The sequence below is a fragment of the Lactuca serriola genome, chromosome 8, assembly GCF_051521515.1.
Source record: "Lactuca serriola cultivar US96UC23 chromosome 8, Lser_US96UC23_V15, whole genome shotgun sequence".
NCBI classification, from domain to species: Eukaryota; Viridiplantae; Streptophyta; class Magnoliopsida; order Asterales; family Asteraceae; genus Lactuca; species Lactuca serriola.
Genome location: NC_136415.1, coordinates 120991865 through 121007401, shown reverse-complemented (window position 1 = coordinate 121007401; position 15537 = coordinate 120991865). Strand labels below are relative to the sequence as shown.

The 15537-nt window shown below is 27.8% G+C and overlaps 1 long non-coding RNA gene across 9 annotated transcripts; it reads left to right on the top strand.

Annotated features, from left to right (window-relative positions):
• The first annotated feature begins 9591 nt into the window (after nt 1-9591).
• Nucleotides 9592-15221, top strand: LOC145066274 (uncharacterized). 9 transcript variants are annotated; one of them, XR_013688720.1, is made up of 7 exons: nt 9592-10184; nt 10307-10518; nt 12393-14028; nt 14131-14348; nt 14459-14532; nt 14729-14811; nt 14964-15221. It is a non-coding gene; the product is annotated as an uncharacterized LOC145066274 (long non-coding RNA). The 9 variants fall into 9 exon arrangements; XR_013688719.1 differs by having other exon boundaries at nt 12393-14102; nt 14262-14348; XR_013688713.1 differs by having other exon boundaries at nt 12393-14189; nt 14262-14348.
• The last annotated feature ends 316 nt before the right edge of the window (nt 15222-15537 follow it).

The window sequence follows — 15537 nt, the reverse complement described above, 5'->3', positions numbered from 1 at the left end:
AGTTATTATCTTAACTATAAAATTCTATTCTCGCGCAACGTGCGGGGATTCGCTTAGTAGTATATTATAAATGAAGGATTTTTTTTCTTTCACCACATTCATTTGAAACTCCCATGCATTTTTTTTTCACCACATTGATTTAAAACTCCCATAACTTTTCAATTTATTTCTAATAATAATTATAAATTGGTTAATAAGGTTAAATAAATATCAAACCTAAAGTGTAATCATGTATAAACTAAATTTCTATATTAATATAATAATATCTTTACTTCAACTTATAAAGTTATGTTTTTTTAACTTTTAACATATTATACTTAAAATTATGACTTCATATCATATCATACTACAATATTAAAATCTCATATTATATTTACTAGGTGTGAAACTCATGTACTACACGGGTTGATTAAAATATATATATATATATATATATATATATATATATATATATATATATATATGAAGATATATACTTTAAATATATTTTTTTTAAGAAAACATTAAATATCAAAGTGTAAACATTAAGTATTTTTTAAAATAAAATTTCAAAATATATATATACAAACAAAATGATGAATAAATAATAATTCAATTTATATTAATAAAACAAACTACAGAAAAATAATTATATTTTGACCATATAACATTTTTTTTAGTTTGTCAATAAAAAGCTATAAAGTTTGATTATTTTTTATATAAACCATTATGCCTAAAATGACAATGAACTTTAAAAGAAAAATGTCAATTTTGAATTATATATATTGAAGGAAACATAATAAAATTTGAAAATATAAGGAAACAAGTTAATGACACATTAATTACTTTCTATAACTTATTAGTTTAAAGAGCAATTATCATTTTAAAGTCACAACATTTGTATAAATTATGAGTTGATGCAAAAAAGTTAAATTATAAATTTCAATAACTTAAATCAAATTTTCAGTTAAATTTGAAAAAAATCGAGAGACTGTTTTATAAATAGTTGATTATAAATTATAGTATTAAACCTAAATTAACAAAAAAAAAAAACATGAAACTATTTTTTATAATCATTAATAATTTTCAAATAAATAGCTTAAATATAACTTACAATAAGAATAGTCAAAAGTAATATTATATAACAAAACTATAATATTTTCTTAAAAAGGAAAAACAATGTTTTTGTTTTAAATAACTATAATCATAGAAACTAACAGTATTCATCAAATAAATTTTAAAAACATTAAATTTTTTAAACCAAATTAAAATAAATAAGAGTTTCGAAATATGTTATTTTAAATAACTTACAACAACAATAGCTAAAAGAAAATTATATACAAAAATTATATTGTTGTCTTTAAAAACAAAACAATGTTTGATGTTTTAAATAATTATGATGATAAAAATTAAAAACCTTAAGCAAATAAACTTTTTAAAATTAATTAACCATAACAACACCTATAAATATCATTAAATCATATATTATATTTATTTTTATTCATAAGTAACCTACAGGTACATGTCATTAAGACACTTAGGATTATACAATTTTAAAAGATATCTACATTATCATACAATTCAAAACAAACTTATTATAAGATTATTATATAAAAGCTAATAACAATGTCATTGATATATTTAAAATATATATATTTGTAAAAATTTCAAATATATTATTGTATTCTGCGCAACGCGCGAGTATTAGCCTAGTTTTCTATACAACAATCACGTTCACAGGAGATTTACGATCGCAGCTTCCCTATCCCTATCTCATGTTGTTGTGGCTTCCCTATTAATACTTCCTTGGGATCGCAGCCTCCTATTCGCTTTTATTGTTGCACGCAAACATGTCACGCATGCATCTGGTAATCGATTCAGCCCTATTCCTATTTCCCATCTCTCCAATTTCGTTGTTGATCATCATCAGTTTCTCCCCTTCCCTTTCTCCTACTGTTTGTCAATATCTACATGTTGCTAAGACACCATAAGTAAATGCAATTTTGCTATAATGGTTAAGAATCAAATTGCTTACTGTTATGGTTCTTGTTCTTTAGTGATGCATTTCTTCTTTCCATATTTATTGACTTCTGCATCTTCTCCTCGTGCAAAATTACCATAAATGCATCTTTAGAACAACAAAAAGACTCGAAAGAAGAGCGAATTGTAGAAAATATTGTGACTTGATGATGAAGTGGAAATGGCGATATGGAAGTAATGGCAGTAAAGCCTTGGCATCTTCTTTTCCCTTTTTATATATTTAATATTTTTATAACTTGAAAACAACACATGTATACCAAAAATGCATCATAACTGGAAATCACCACCACACCACCTGTTGTCGGTTGTATAAATGAAAAATTAAAAAATCTAAAACCAAAATTAAGCATGTGGTTTTGGGTCATGGCCTAAAAGAAGAGCATATGTTGAAATGGAATTGTGAAATTGATACAGGGACTTCAAAAATTCGAGATTCCAAATGTATATATGACCTATTCATTAGTTGTAATCCCAAACTGAATGTTTAATTGACAAAGAAACCCATAAAATTACCAGATAACTAAGTGTTAAACATGATGATCTTCTTTTAATCGATCGTCACAGCGAGAAGGCAAAAAAAACACACACACAGGCAGAAGGGTTAAACATCATGATCATCTATCAATCGACCATCATAGCAACCAAATGAGATTTTTGTGATATGTGATGCATGTGTGAGACGATAGGGGGAATTTCTAATCTGGTGCGATCGTTGATGTGTGTGTGACAACAAGAAGAACCGACCTTGTTGATATGAAGGCTGCAATCGTGATTTGTGATGCATTGGGCAATCGTGATATGAGGTAGTAAATACCAAGGGCAATATTGTCAATTTAAAATGTTTTTTGATTATAATGATTTATGATTATGAAAAATAATTATATATCAATAAAAAGTATAAAAAAAATAGTTTTGGATATATATGATATTAAAAAACATTAAGAAGGGCAAATATGATATTATAAGAACTTAGGTCAGACAAATACGATATTTAGATGTTTAGCAAAGGTATATACGAAATTATGCCATAAATATATTGTATAATTGGTTTCAGTTATAACAATTGATTGCTTCGGCATTAAAATGATCTTAGTTTAAGCTTTTCTTTAATAAACATAGAACAATAGGTCACCATTATCAAGCTTTATTAATTACTAAAACATGTATGTGTTCAAAATAGGGAAATCTTGGTCAATTTATGATTTAATTCCAACTTTTATTTTTTGAACAAAAAATTCCGATTAATTTATATTTTGTCCAAATTAACGAAACAATTTTTATTTTTTTTTTCAATAGAAAATGACAAATTGTCGTATAAAATTAGATAATCGAGACTTTTTTTGTTTAAAAAATAAATATTGAGATTAAACTGTAAACTGATCAAAAATATTATGACTTTATCGTTTCCCTTAAAAATATAGTGATATATGAAAATATTAACAGGTTAATGAGTTATTATTATTATTATTATTATTATTATTATTATTATTATTATATTTCCCAAGTTTAGCTTTAACAAAAATTGCACACATAGTAGCATATCCTCATTTACAAGTTTGGGTGAAAAAACTAAAAGTATATTTATAAGCCTCTAACTAAGATTCCTAAAATCTTCTAACGACTTTTAATAGAAAAAAAAATTGTTTTATCTTAAATAATTGGAAAGAAAGCAACCAAATACCTTCCACACTTAAATCTTCTCTTTACTTTGATTATATTTGATGTTAGTAAACCCGAAAATGTAAGCTCAACATTAGGATAATTTTGAGATGAATTGCATGAAAATTAGTCCACCAATTAAAAAACGTAGTTATTCATATAAGATTAGTAGAATAAAACACTTAATTTTCTCTTAATCAAACGTTAAAAGTCGAATATATCCTCCCAACGGTTATTGATCATGAGACTTTTATCCAAAATAATGGTATCAAGATCTGGGATAGGTCATGGGATGCTAATCATCGAAAGCAATGGCAAAACATCAACTTGGTAAACACTCAAACAAGAATGATCTGTTGCTACAAAAGTCTTCTCTTTAACCTCGCTACTTTGGGTTGATGATAGAATATTTGTAGAAGAGATTTATTGAGCTTTCTGATCTTTTGGGTCCTTGGCCTTATGGGTATCTTGGTGAAAAAAGATATCATACTATCAATAGGTTTCTTACGAGGTCTACAGCGGCCACTTCGAATTTCTCTCATTGATAATGATAATGATGATCCTTGTGAATTGTGTTTGATATATATAACTAGGTGTAAGACCCATGTATTACATGGGATAATTAAAAATCAAATAAAGATAAATGTCTAAATATTTAAGAACTTTGGATTTATAGGATAATAATAAAAATAATGAATTATTAAAATTGATTTTTTATCTTTTAAATTTAAATAAATATAAAGAATAAACTAATGAGATTTAATTTGGTTATTTTGAAATAAGAAGGTAAGTCTATTAATTAAATTGGTATTCATTTATTACCATATTTATTGTAATTATTACATTAAAGTATTATGTAGAATTTATTAAAATAGAAAAACTCATAAATTGACATGTGGAAAAAAAATTGATTCAAAATAACCACAAAATGATATTTGGCAAACTTAATGAGAATGTGACATGTGGCAAAAAAAACCTTTATTTATTAGAGTAGATTGCGAGATTGTATTTTTAAGTGCCTTTTTAAAACATACTAAAATATTATGTGTAGAGTTTATAGATCCCCGCTATAATATGGAAACAAAAGCGACTGGTAGAATATAATTGGAGTTACATTTTTTTAAAGATATAATCACTATTGATTTAATTAATTATTCAAAAATTTAATAGATTTTTCTGATACATATCTCATACTTACCGTTTGATATTGGTTTTATTTTTTCTTATAAATACATTAGGTTTAAACCCGTGAAAACCACGGTTGAGAAAAAAAAATATTATTTGTAATTAGAAATCATAATTACTTATCAAATATTTGCAAAATTAATTAATTTACAAAGATAGACGTTCCGTCAGTAAGTTTATAATTTTGTTTTAAAATAAATATATACATAATTATAAATATCTCATTTACATTTTGTAAGTTCATATATTTGATAAAATCAAGACTTTGCATGGTGTAATATACATTTGAGTATAACGAAAAAAACACAATATTCATGAATACGACAAATTAAACATGACGGTAATATAATAAACATACATAAACACAACACAATAAATTATAAATTAAAATGATGAATGAAATGTGATTTGCTATAATTAAATAAAAGATGCTATAAAAATATACAACTTGTTTATAAATTTTTAAAACTTCTTTATAAACAATATTGAAAATTTTATTTGTTAGTTTACCATCCTTATCTAAAATTAACAATTTAATTTTTTTTTCTCTATTTTGAACTTTAGATAAAGCAATACACAATTGACCAGATAAAAAATCATAATATTTGAGAAACAAACAAACCTTGGATAACAATTATACTTTACTCTTATTAATAGTCATTTCAAAACATACATCCAATAGAAATTGTCTTTGGAATTTAAAGATAATTTTTTTAGAAAGACTTAAGATATTCTTGGAATAAAAGTCTAATTTTTCAATATTACTTTCAAATCTTATCAATGTTTCTTAGACACGAAAAAACATATTAGTATTATGATAGTGAAAAAAATCAAACAAAGAAAGTAATGTCATACAATTTTGTGTAAACAAATAAAAAAAATCTATACAATATTTAAGAATAGTGGTTAGGAATAGAGGTTTTTGATATTAAATATGTTATTATATACATATCTATAGTGATTTATGAATTTTAATAGAAAGCCACCATCTTAAATTATCTTTCAAATTATGTAAGGTATTATATACATATCCATCCATGTACTTAATCTTCATATTTTTTATTTAATTCTAATTAGATGAGTTATTTCTTTCTTTTGATAGATCTTGAATGAAAAACAACATTTAATTTTAATTAAATGAGAATAGTATGCATCTCATGATGTGATTTTGAACCAAAATCTAATTCACAAATCAGAAGGCTAATAAACAAATGTAAAATATTAAAATGAAATAAGAGCAATAATAGAAAGATGGACTACGGTTACCAATCCAATTACACCCAATCAAAACTCCACCGGTAATACAAATTCTAATTATAATACATAAATTAGTACATGATGAGTGTCTTGTCATTGACCATATATTGTGTCTGGTGATCTGAAAAATTTCTATTAAAAAGTGGAACAAAAAGCATAAATTTCAGCCATCAAACTTGAGAAGTGGAAACATTGTTATTTCTTGCATTTAAAAATAAAGAAGACATAGAAAACTACCCATAGTTTTTTCAAAGTACAAAGTTATAATAAGTAGAAATGCTCAAGGATCAAGAAAATCTAGGTTAGAACCAATGGTTCCTGGCCAAGTCCCGAAACCTACGAAGTTTCCATCAATTGGCATTGGTGTGCCCAAGGAAGTTTCCAACACATCGTATTCTCTATTTCTTTTGTCCATCTCTCTAATGTTTAATTTCAAAGTGAAAAAAGTTAACGATACGAAGTTGACAGTACATCAAGGACATCTGAATCCATGTATCTTCATACCTAATAACATCAACATACTCTATTGTAGAGAAGTTTATGATGCTTATAAGAGAACAATCTGTGCCAACATGCTTAACACATAAAAAAGTCACCTTTTCATCTTAGTTTGAGATTTTAAAAAAAATAAGACAATGTAGAAGCAATGGGAATGAATAAAAAGAGAAGCGGTAAGGACAAAAAAACATGTGATCCAATCTATTTAGAGTTACCATTTGAAAGGATATTTTGGGTATTACCAAAATTTTCTTCACAATTAATTGGGATGAGATGAAAAACTAATAGGAGGATTACAACATGGTAACTAAAGGCTCTTTTGTATTCATATATCTCAATAACTTGTAGAATTTAGGAAAAAATATTTTGAATTATCATTAGTATCAAATTATTGTGATTGTAAACACACTCAAACACCCACCACAACACACATGAAACAAAAGAAGAAAACGAAAACTCCAACGATGACTAAGTTAACAGTTTACCTAAATAAATCCAACTTATATTAAAAGAATTTAATGGGTAATAACACCATTCAAGCATCAAAAACCGCCATTTTTTAGAAACCACATTCTAAAAAAAATTAATTTAATCTAATGATACAACCATTTTATATTAAAAGAATTTAATCAAGTACAATAAATAAGCATGTCAAGTATAAACAATTTTTTGTTATAATTTAATTTAATGATACAACCATAACAAAGCATGATTAATAATGCACCAGAAGTAGAAGAATAATCAACATGTTGTAGATCAAAATGAGGGACTTATGTCATAGATACAACATTTGTTGTTAGTCTATTTGTAAATCAACAAACCCATAACATAAGGTTTATTTTGTCAAATTTGAAACATGTCTTAAAAAATACAAAATACGACAAAAGTAAAATACAATATGTCATGATAAACTCCAGTCGTAATACCTGCTTTGCTAATTTTGTAGTCTTGAACCACCAATATGGTTCTAAGTGGAGTTTCTGTAGACCACCTACTGTCTAAACTTTCCGAATGAATTACAGCATGACCTTCAAAACTTGAAGCTACAAAGACATTCAAAAGTCTTGAGACAACAACATTGCTAGTTCAATACCACAAATACTTAAAATACGTTGTTTCAATGTTTTGTCTTCTGATCTTCATGTCGTTTTCTTTCATTGCAATTCATGGGAAATCAAAAAGCGAAAATCAACGGAACACCAAAAGAAAACGAAAATAAAAGGGACATCAAAACACAAATAATGCAGGTGTTTAGTAGATGTCCACAACTTTAAATTGATGTTTAACAGTCGATTTTATCACGCACATAATTAACAAAAAATCAAGAAAAAAACTACCTTTATATGAGGATATTTCTTCAAAAAGCGGCGATAGTGTTTTAGGGTTTTGAAAGAGAAGAACAACAACGGTGTCAAGGGTTATTAAAGAGAATATTAGCAGCAACGTAGCAGTGGTGGCGGCGGAGTTTAGGGCTATAGGGTTTATAGAGAGAAGAGCAACGACTCTAAGATGGTGATGGCAGTGAACTCAAGGGTGAGTGGTGGTGAAAACAAACACCACCCATAACTACCATGAGCAAACCCTTGATCTGTCTCCCCTGTTTCTATTGCAAACAAATATCAAAAGTTCAACTTTTGAGGATTTCAACCTTTGAGATAATTTTTTCCTGATTTCTCGCCGTTAGCTTCGTGAAAAGAATCGGGTTTGCTGAAAATAATCGGGTTTGCTGAAAATTAGGAATTAGTAATCAATAATTAGTTAATAGAGATGCGTAGGCTAGATTTAAAATCCAAGGTGTATCAAAAGGCACAAAGGAGTTTTTGGAACTTCACTTAGCAACTTTAGGTGGGAAAAGAAGTTCTAGAGGGTTGAGCAATTGCCACTTGGCATATTTGCACTGTTTTATTAGGATATGGATATGGATTAAAAACTTATTAGAGCATACGGTGTGGGTTGTGTTGCTTCTTGTTGTGGCTGAGTTGGCAGCCCATAACGTCATTATAACATCAAAAACACCACCCCCCCCCCTTCTTGTTGCATTTTGTTGTGGTGCTTCTGGTTGTCTTCATGACAAGAAGAAACGTGATCACCTATTGGTTGTCAAATTATCTCTCTCTTCTTAACATGGTGTTATAACACCATGAACATTACCCCCTCATCTTGTTGCTTCTTCTTATAACACCACTTCAAGTTGCCCATACCATATGCTCTAAGATAAAATATCAAATAAAAACAGTAAACAGTAATAATAATAATAATAATAATAATAATAATAATAATTAAAAAACACTCCACTTTCATATATGTTTTAATGTTCCTTATGTTTGTTTTGGATCTGTCGATGTTTCAAAAGGTTAATATTACTATATATATATATATATATATATATATATAGGGCTAGGTTATTTTGTTTTTTACATTTACATTTATTATGTGCCAGAATGCACCAATAGAAATTTAGTAAATTAAATAATTATTTAATTAAATAAATATAAATAATAAATAATTTCCATAATTATATGTATATTAAATGATATCCATAGCTATAATTCTCTTTTTATGGAAAGTAATTAAATTCATCATTAATGTCAGCAATAACATTCTTTCAAAATGAATTCGCATCTAGGTTTTCATAAATGAGTTCGTATTTTGTTTCAGGACTCACTCACTTAAAATGCAATAAAGTTGCATGGAATATGAAGAACAAGAGTGTATTCTACTAGAATACACTATCGTTTTGCTGGAATATACTCTCATTATTCTAGATATGATTCATTCTGAAAGAATATTATTGTTGACATTAATGACGAATTTAATTAGTTTCCATCAAAATGAGTTATAAGTATGGAGAGCATTTAATATACATATAATTAATACTAAATTTCTATTGGTGCATTCTAGCATAAAATAAATGTGAGAAACATTTGAATATATATATATATATATAGAGAGAGAGAGAAAGAGAGATAGAGAGAGAGTTTATGTTCCAATGAGAACATTTTTCCCGTGAGAACATTTTTTAGCCTATGAATTCAACAAACACGCATGTTTGTTTTAAAATAATCTGATGTCCATCACACACTCATACACACGTACATTCTCTCTCCCCTACACTCTCTCTAGAATTGGACCACCGGTCCACTACCAAACCACCACTGTCGGCACCATTGTAGTACCACCAGAGCCACCAGACCTGTGCCTATTCACCTTACCCAGATCTTATTGTTTGTCGTCTCCCTCTGCCTCCCACCGTCGGAAACCACCCGACTGCCGCTTTTACACTCCAGACTTGCTTGTTTACCACCACCTAACATCGAAAACTACCTTCATCTACCTCCACTCTTCCCAAAACGTCACCAGATCTTGCTACACCGTCCACCGCCACCGGATCTCGTCTAGCCCCCATCATATCTCGTTTCAATGGATCTCATCGGATTTGAAGTAGAAATCGTTTGCTTCATCACCAAACTAATTTGTCAAAAGGTTTTGGTCTTCATTTATGATAGTGTGTTTGATAGTCTAGCAGGTGAGAATAGAAGGAGGAGAGAGGACTTGAATATATGATTGTAAGCTTTGAATTCACACAACAAAAAACACATTTACATGTCAATTAGTCATCTCCGGCGAGATATCTCCACCAGAATTCATATTCCACGATATCATTTCACTAACCACCAAATTTCTACAGGATCTGAACTAGAAGGCCACCATTTTCCTATCACGTTCATTGGATCTGAAGAAGGCGACAAGATTCGGTTTCACCGGTCGCCGCCATCGAATCTGTCGACGACAAGCTCTTATCGGAAATCATGGAGTTATTGTCGTTTCTCCGGCACCGCCGCCGCCTTCGTTCTCTGTCAGGCTTCATGATTTTCAGCAACAGTCAGCTCCTTTCTCCTGGTATCTCTCTCTCTCTATGTGTTTTTCTCTTCCTATAACTATGTCGAATTCGGTCCATTATCATCCTACTTACTAGCCTCCTTATCAGATTTACACTTCACATTGGAGCCAAAATCATGTAAATGATCTTCAATAATTTGTGAATAAAGTAATCAAACATCTGAACCCTATTTTCCTTCGATTTAGCATCAAATTCATCCACCATCTCGTACTTCCTGCCTATCTCAGTTAAAAATACCGCCAAAAAGTTTATCCCCAAACAGAAAGAGAGATTCAAGCTCAATAAAAACCTTAGATACAAGCGAAAGATATTCGAGTTTTTTTCAAACTCGGTTCCTTCGTGATTTAAGATAATATATTCATACCACACATATATGATTCAACAAGAATTAAAAAATACACATATATGTGGAAAGATAGTTTGAATGGTTAAAGAGATGAAATGTTGGATTTAAGCTTTGTGATTCGTGAAGCCACCTAAGGCTATGCACCGCCGTTAAAAAAATAGGTTAAAAAGATAAGGAAAATGAATAGAAAAAAATATATATGTTAAAAAGATAAGGAAAAATAAATGTATAAATCCATTCAATTACTTCATGAGTTTGATTCTCCTCAACATCCAAAGGTGGTCTTTCGATTTTAATAAAAAAGAAAAGCACGTATCAAATTTTATAATTTTTTCCTTTTATTTATCCATCATCATGTAACTATTATTTTTTGGTAATCATAAATAAAATTTAACAAGGATTATAAAAATCAATTTTATTCATTGTTTATATTAAAAATGTTAATATTTTTATAATTTTAAAATAATAAAAACTTATTATATATAATAATACTATAAAATAAAATTTTGGCTTAAATTGGATTATTATTAGGTGTAAAAATTATATTTAGTTGGATTGCATGGGTGGAAGATAGAAAAAATAATTTTTTTAGTACATAATTATATTAAATTTACTTGTTGATAAAAAAAATCTAAATTACCTATGAAAAATTAATGGATCGAAAATATGAAAATGAATATTATCCGTATTAATCATATATAATTAACTTCATATAATCACATGTGAATATATACATGCGAAATATTATTAAATCGAGAATGCAAAAAATATTTGATGGAAAATGATAAAACAAATCTTATCCCTATAATATTATTAAATCGAGAATGCAAAAAAATATTTGATGGAAAATGATAAAACAAATCTTATCCCTATAAATCATTTGTGATTAGATACATATAATCAAATATTATTAAGTAAACGAGCACAATTATTGAATCGAGTAAGAAAAATGAATTTTTGTCCATATAAATCACATGTGATTAAATACATGGGAGTTACTATTTAATTCGAAAATTCGAAAATAAATATTGTTCACATAAATCATGTGTGATTAGATGTATATAATCACATGTTATTATATGTATCTAACCATATACTTACATTGTTTATTTCTCGACTCAATAGTTGTTCTTGAGTATATAATCACATGTGGTTATATGCATATAATAACATATGATTTATATGAACAAAAATGAATCTTGTGCATAAAAATCATATGTAATTAAATACATATAAAATCACATGTGATTATATACACGATAAAAAAATATTTAATCAAGTACACAAAAATAAATATTGTCCATATTAATCGTGTGTGATTAAATACATCTAATTGCATGAAAAGGTAAAAGGGGAACTTTACCAATATTATTTTATCGAAATTTAAGAATGGGTTGAAATGTAAGAAAATAGATCCCAAAAAGAGCACTACATGGGTACAAACAGAAAATTAAAAAATATATACATAAGTTTTATAAGAGTAATACAACAAAACACAAGCTTAATAATGTTCTAATTGTTGTGTAGGTTCTCAGAAAGGAAATGATCCATCTTGCTGACGCAAGCTAATTTTCAAGTTCAAGGAGGTGAGTTACACTAACTCTCCTATTATGTAGGCTTTACTTGTTTTATGTTATTGTTCATGGATACCCTAATCTGGTAGAGTGAACAAGGAAAGGCAGAATGTAGTTTGTTTTCTAGTGAGACAAGCAGACAAGGTTCATTTATGCATACTCGATTTGTTAATTGTTCTCGTGTATTAAATCACACGTGATTATGTGATATAATCACATGTGACTTATATGCACAAGATTCATTTTTGTGTTTTGGATTCAATAATTGTTCTTTGTCCATATTAATCGTATGTGATTAAATATATAAAATGACATATGATTAAATACATGATAACATCTATTGAATTGGGAATGCGAATTTGAATCCCATTCACATAAATCATATGTGATTAGATACGTATAATCACATGTGATTAGATACGTATAATCACATGTGATTAAATACACGAGAACAACTATTGAATCGAGAACACGAAAATGAATATTGTCCACATAAATTATATGCGATTAGATACATATAATAACATGTGATTATGTGTATCTAATCACATATGATTTATGTGTCTAGATTTATTTTCGCGTTCTCGATTCAATAATTGTTTTTTTCACTTTAATCATGTGTGATTAAATACATTTAATCAGATGTGATTATATGTTTCTAATCACATATGATTTTTTTTGAAAAAAAATGAATCTTGTCTATATAAATCATATGTGATTAAATACATATAACCACGTGTAATTATATACATGATAATAAATATTAAACCAAGAACACGAAAACAAATATTTATCCAAATTAATCATATGTGATTAAATACATATAACCACATGTGATTATATGAATCTAATAACATATGATTTATGTGGACACAATTCATTTTTGCTTTGTCGATTCAATAGTTGTTCTCATGTATTTTGTCCTATGTGATTATATGTATAATTGTATGTGATTAAGTACATGACACAACTATTGAATCGAGAAGGCAAAAATGAATCTTGTCCACCTCAAATCATATGTGATTATATACATATAATCACATGTGATTAAATACATAAAAGCAATTATTCAATCAAAACCGCAAAAAAATATTGTGTACATAAATCATATCTGATTAAATACATATAATTACATGTGATTATATGTATCCAATCATATATGATTTATGTGGATAAGATTCATTATCACATTCTCGATTCAATAATTGTTCTTTGTCCATTATAATCATATATGATTATATATATATATATATATATATATATATATATATATATATATATATATATGATTATATATATATATATATATATATATATATATAGAGAGAGAGAGAGTTAGGTTCAAATGTTTTTAGCAAGTATTGTGTGCCTAAATGCACCAATGAAAATTCAAGAAATAATAAACAATTAAATAAATCATATAAGTGTATTCTGGACATTTGTACTTTTTAATTAAGGAATCATTCAATAGAAATCCCGCAATTAAGGAAATAAAATCAATATTTTTGACCTAGTCTCTCTTGCATCGTGTATTATATTCAAGGAATCAATATTTCTCTGGTCCGGTAATCCACATACCCTTGTCCTCGGTTAGGGTTCTTTCCCCTTCCATCTTCAATTCTCAGTCATCCTTCAAGCTCTCTGATTCTGATTTCAAGTTCAGGTATCTGATTTTGGATTCTGATTTCCAGAAACAAAACAACAATCAACACAATAGAAATCGTATATACACACACTCGATCGTCAATCGGTAATTGATATTTTCAAAGCTCGAAGATAAGTTCTTTATTGTTTTATTTCTCTTTCTGTTTTGATTTCTCAGGAATCGGTAAGTTGTGAAGAGAAATTCTGCATTGATTGCAAAACCTCCAAAACACTATTGTGGAGAAGTGGTCGTGCTGGTCGAAAGGTCCGATTAATTGATTCAATCGTTGATTTCAGCTGTCCTTTATTCTTTAAATCACAATCTAATCAAGTTGCATAAACAATTTTGTTTTTATTTCTGTTTTTGTTACACAGTCGCTATGTATTTGTACTCCGATGAGGATGTTAGGATGGTGCTAGCGTGCATGATATGCTTAATCTGATCACAGGTAATTTCTTGAAACAACATTCTGTCATGGCCTCCATGTGTTCGATAAAATGCCTCAATGAAAAAATAGTTAAAAATCTTTAATGTTTTTACTTCACTTTGTTCCTTATTCTTTTCAGAACTATATAACTCAATTTAGATTGGGTTGGATGCCATTTTCATAACAATAGGTTGATGCTAGTTTCTTATTCTGTCAGAATTTGCAGTTAAATACATTGAGCATATCGAGAAGAAACACAGGGAACCCGAAGAATGTTAGTTCCTTATTCTGTCAGAATAGGTTGATGCTAGTTCCTTATTTTGTTTGTTGGGTATATTCTTGATAATACAAATTCTTAAAGAATATTCTTGCAGAATAGTTTATTTTGTAAGAATATTATTTGTTGTATTCTGATAGAATTGTAGTTAATTATTTGTATGTTTAATGTGCAGGTTTTACAAGTGTATCACTACAAATTACTTGGCAATGAATTTCTGGTAGAAATGGCTTCATGAATGTCTTGAAGACCTGATGGGAAAGGGTTGAAGAATGAATTAAATAATGATCACACTCATTTTTTAAGAATCTTGTTATTTTTTAAGAATTATACTTGTTATTCTTTCATAATGTTTGTTATTATTCAATGAATCACAATCATACAATGTAATTTTTTGATATATTATTAGTTCAAGAATCGATTTTGTGTAGTCTTTCAAAATGTATTTACTAGTTTATGGTTGACATTCTGTCATTCTGACAGAATAAAATCGAAAAATATATTTACTAGTTTATGGTTGACATTCTATCATTCTGGCATAATAAAATCGGATTTTTAAATTTGAATTAATTTAAAATATTCAGATTTTTAAAAATAAAGAAATTAATCATCCCTAAAATCCGAAAATTTCCTTTTTTAATATAGGTTAATTGACTAAAATGACCTTATGTTGAAATTTGTGTGATTATATGGTATATGTTATCATATTCTACTATCATAGACCCTCAGATCATGACCTTTGATTATAT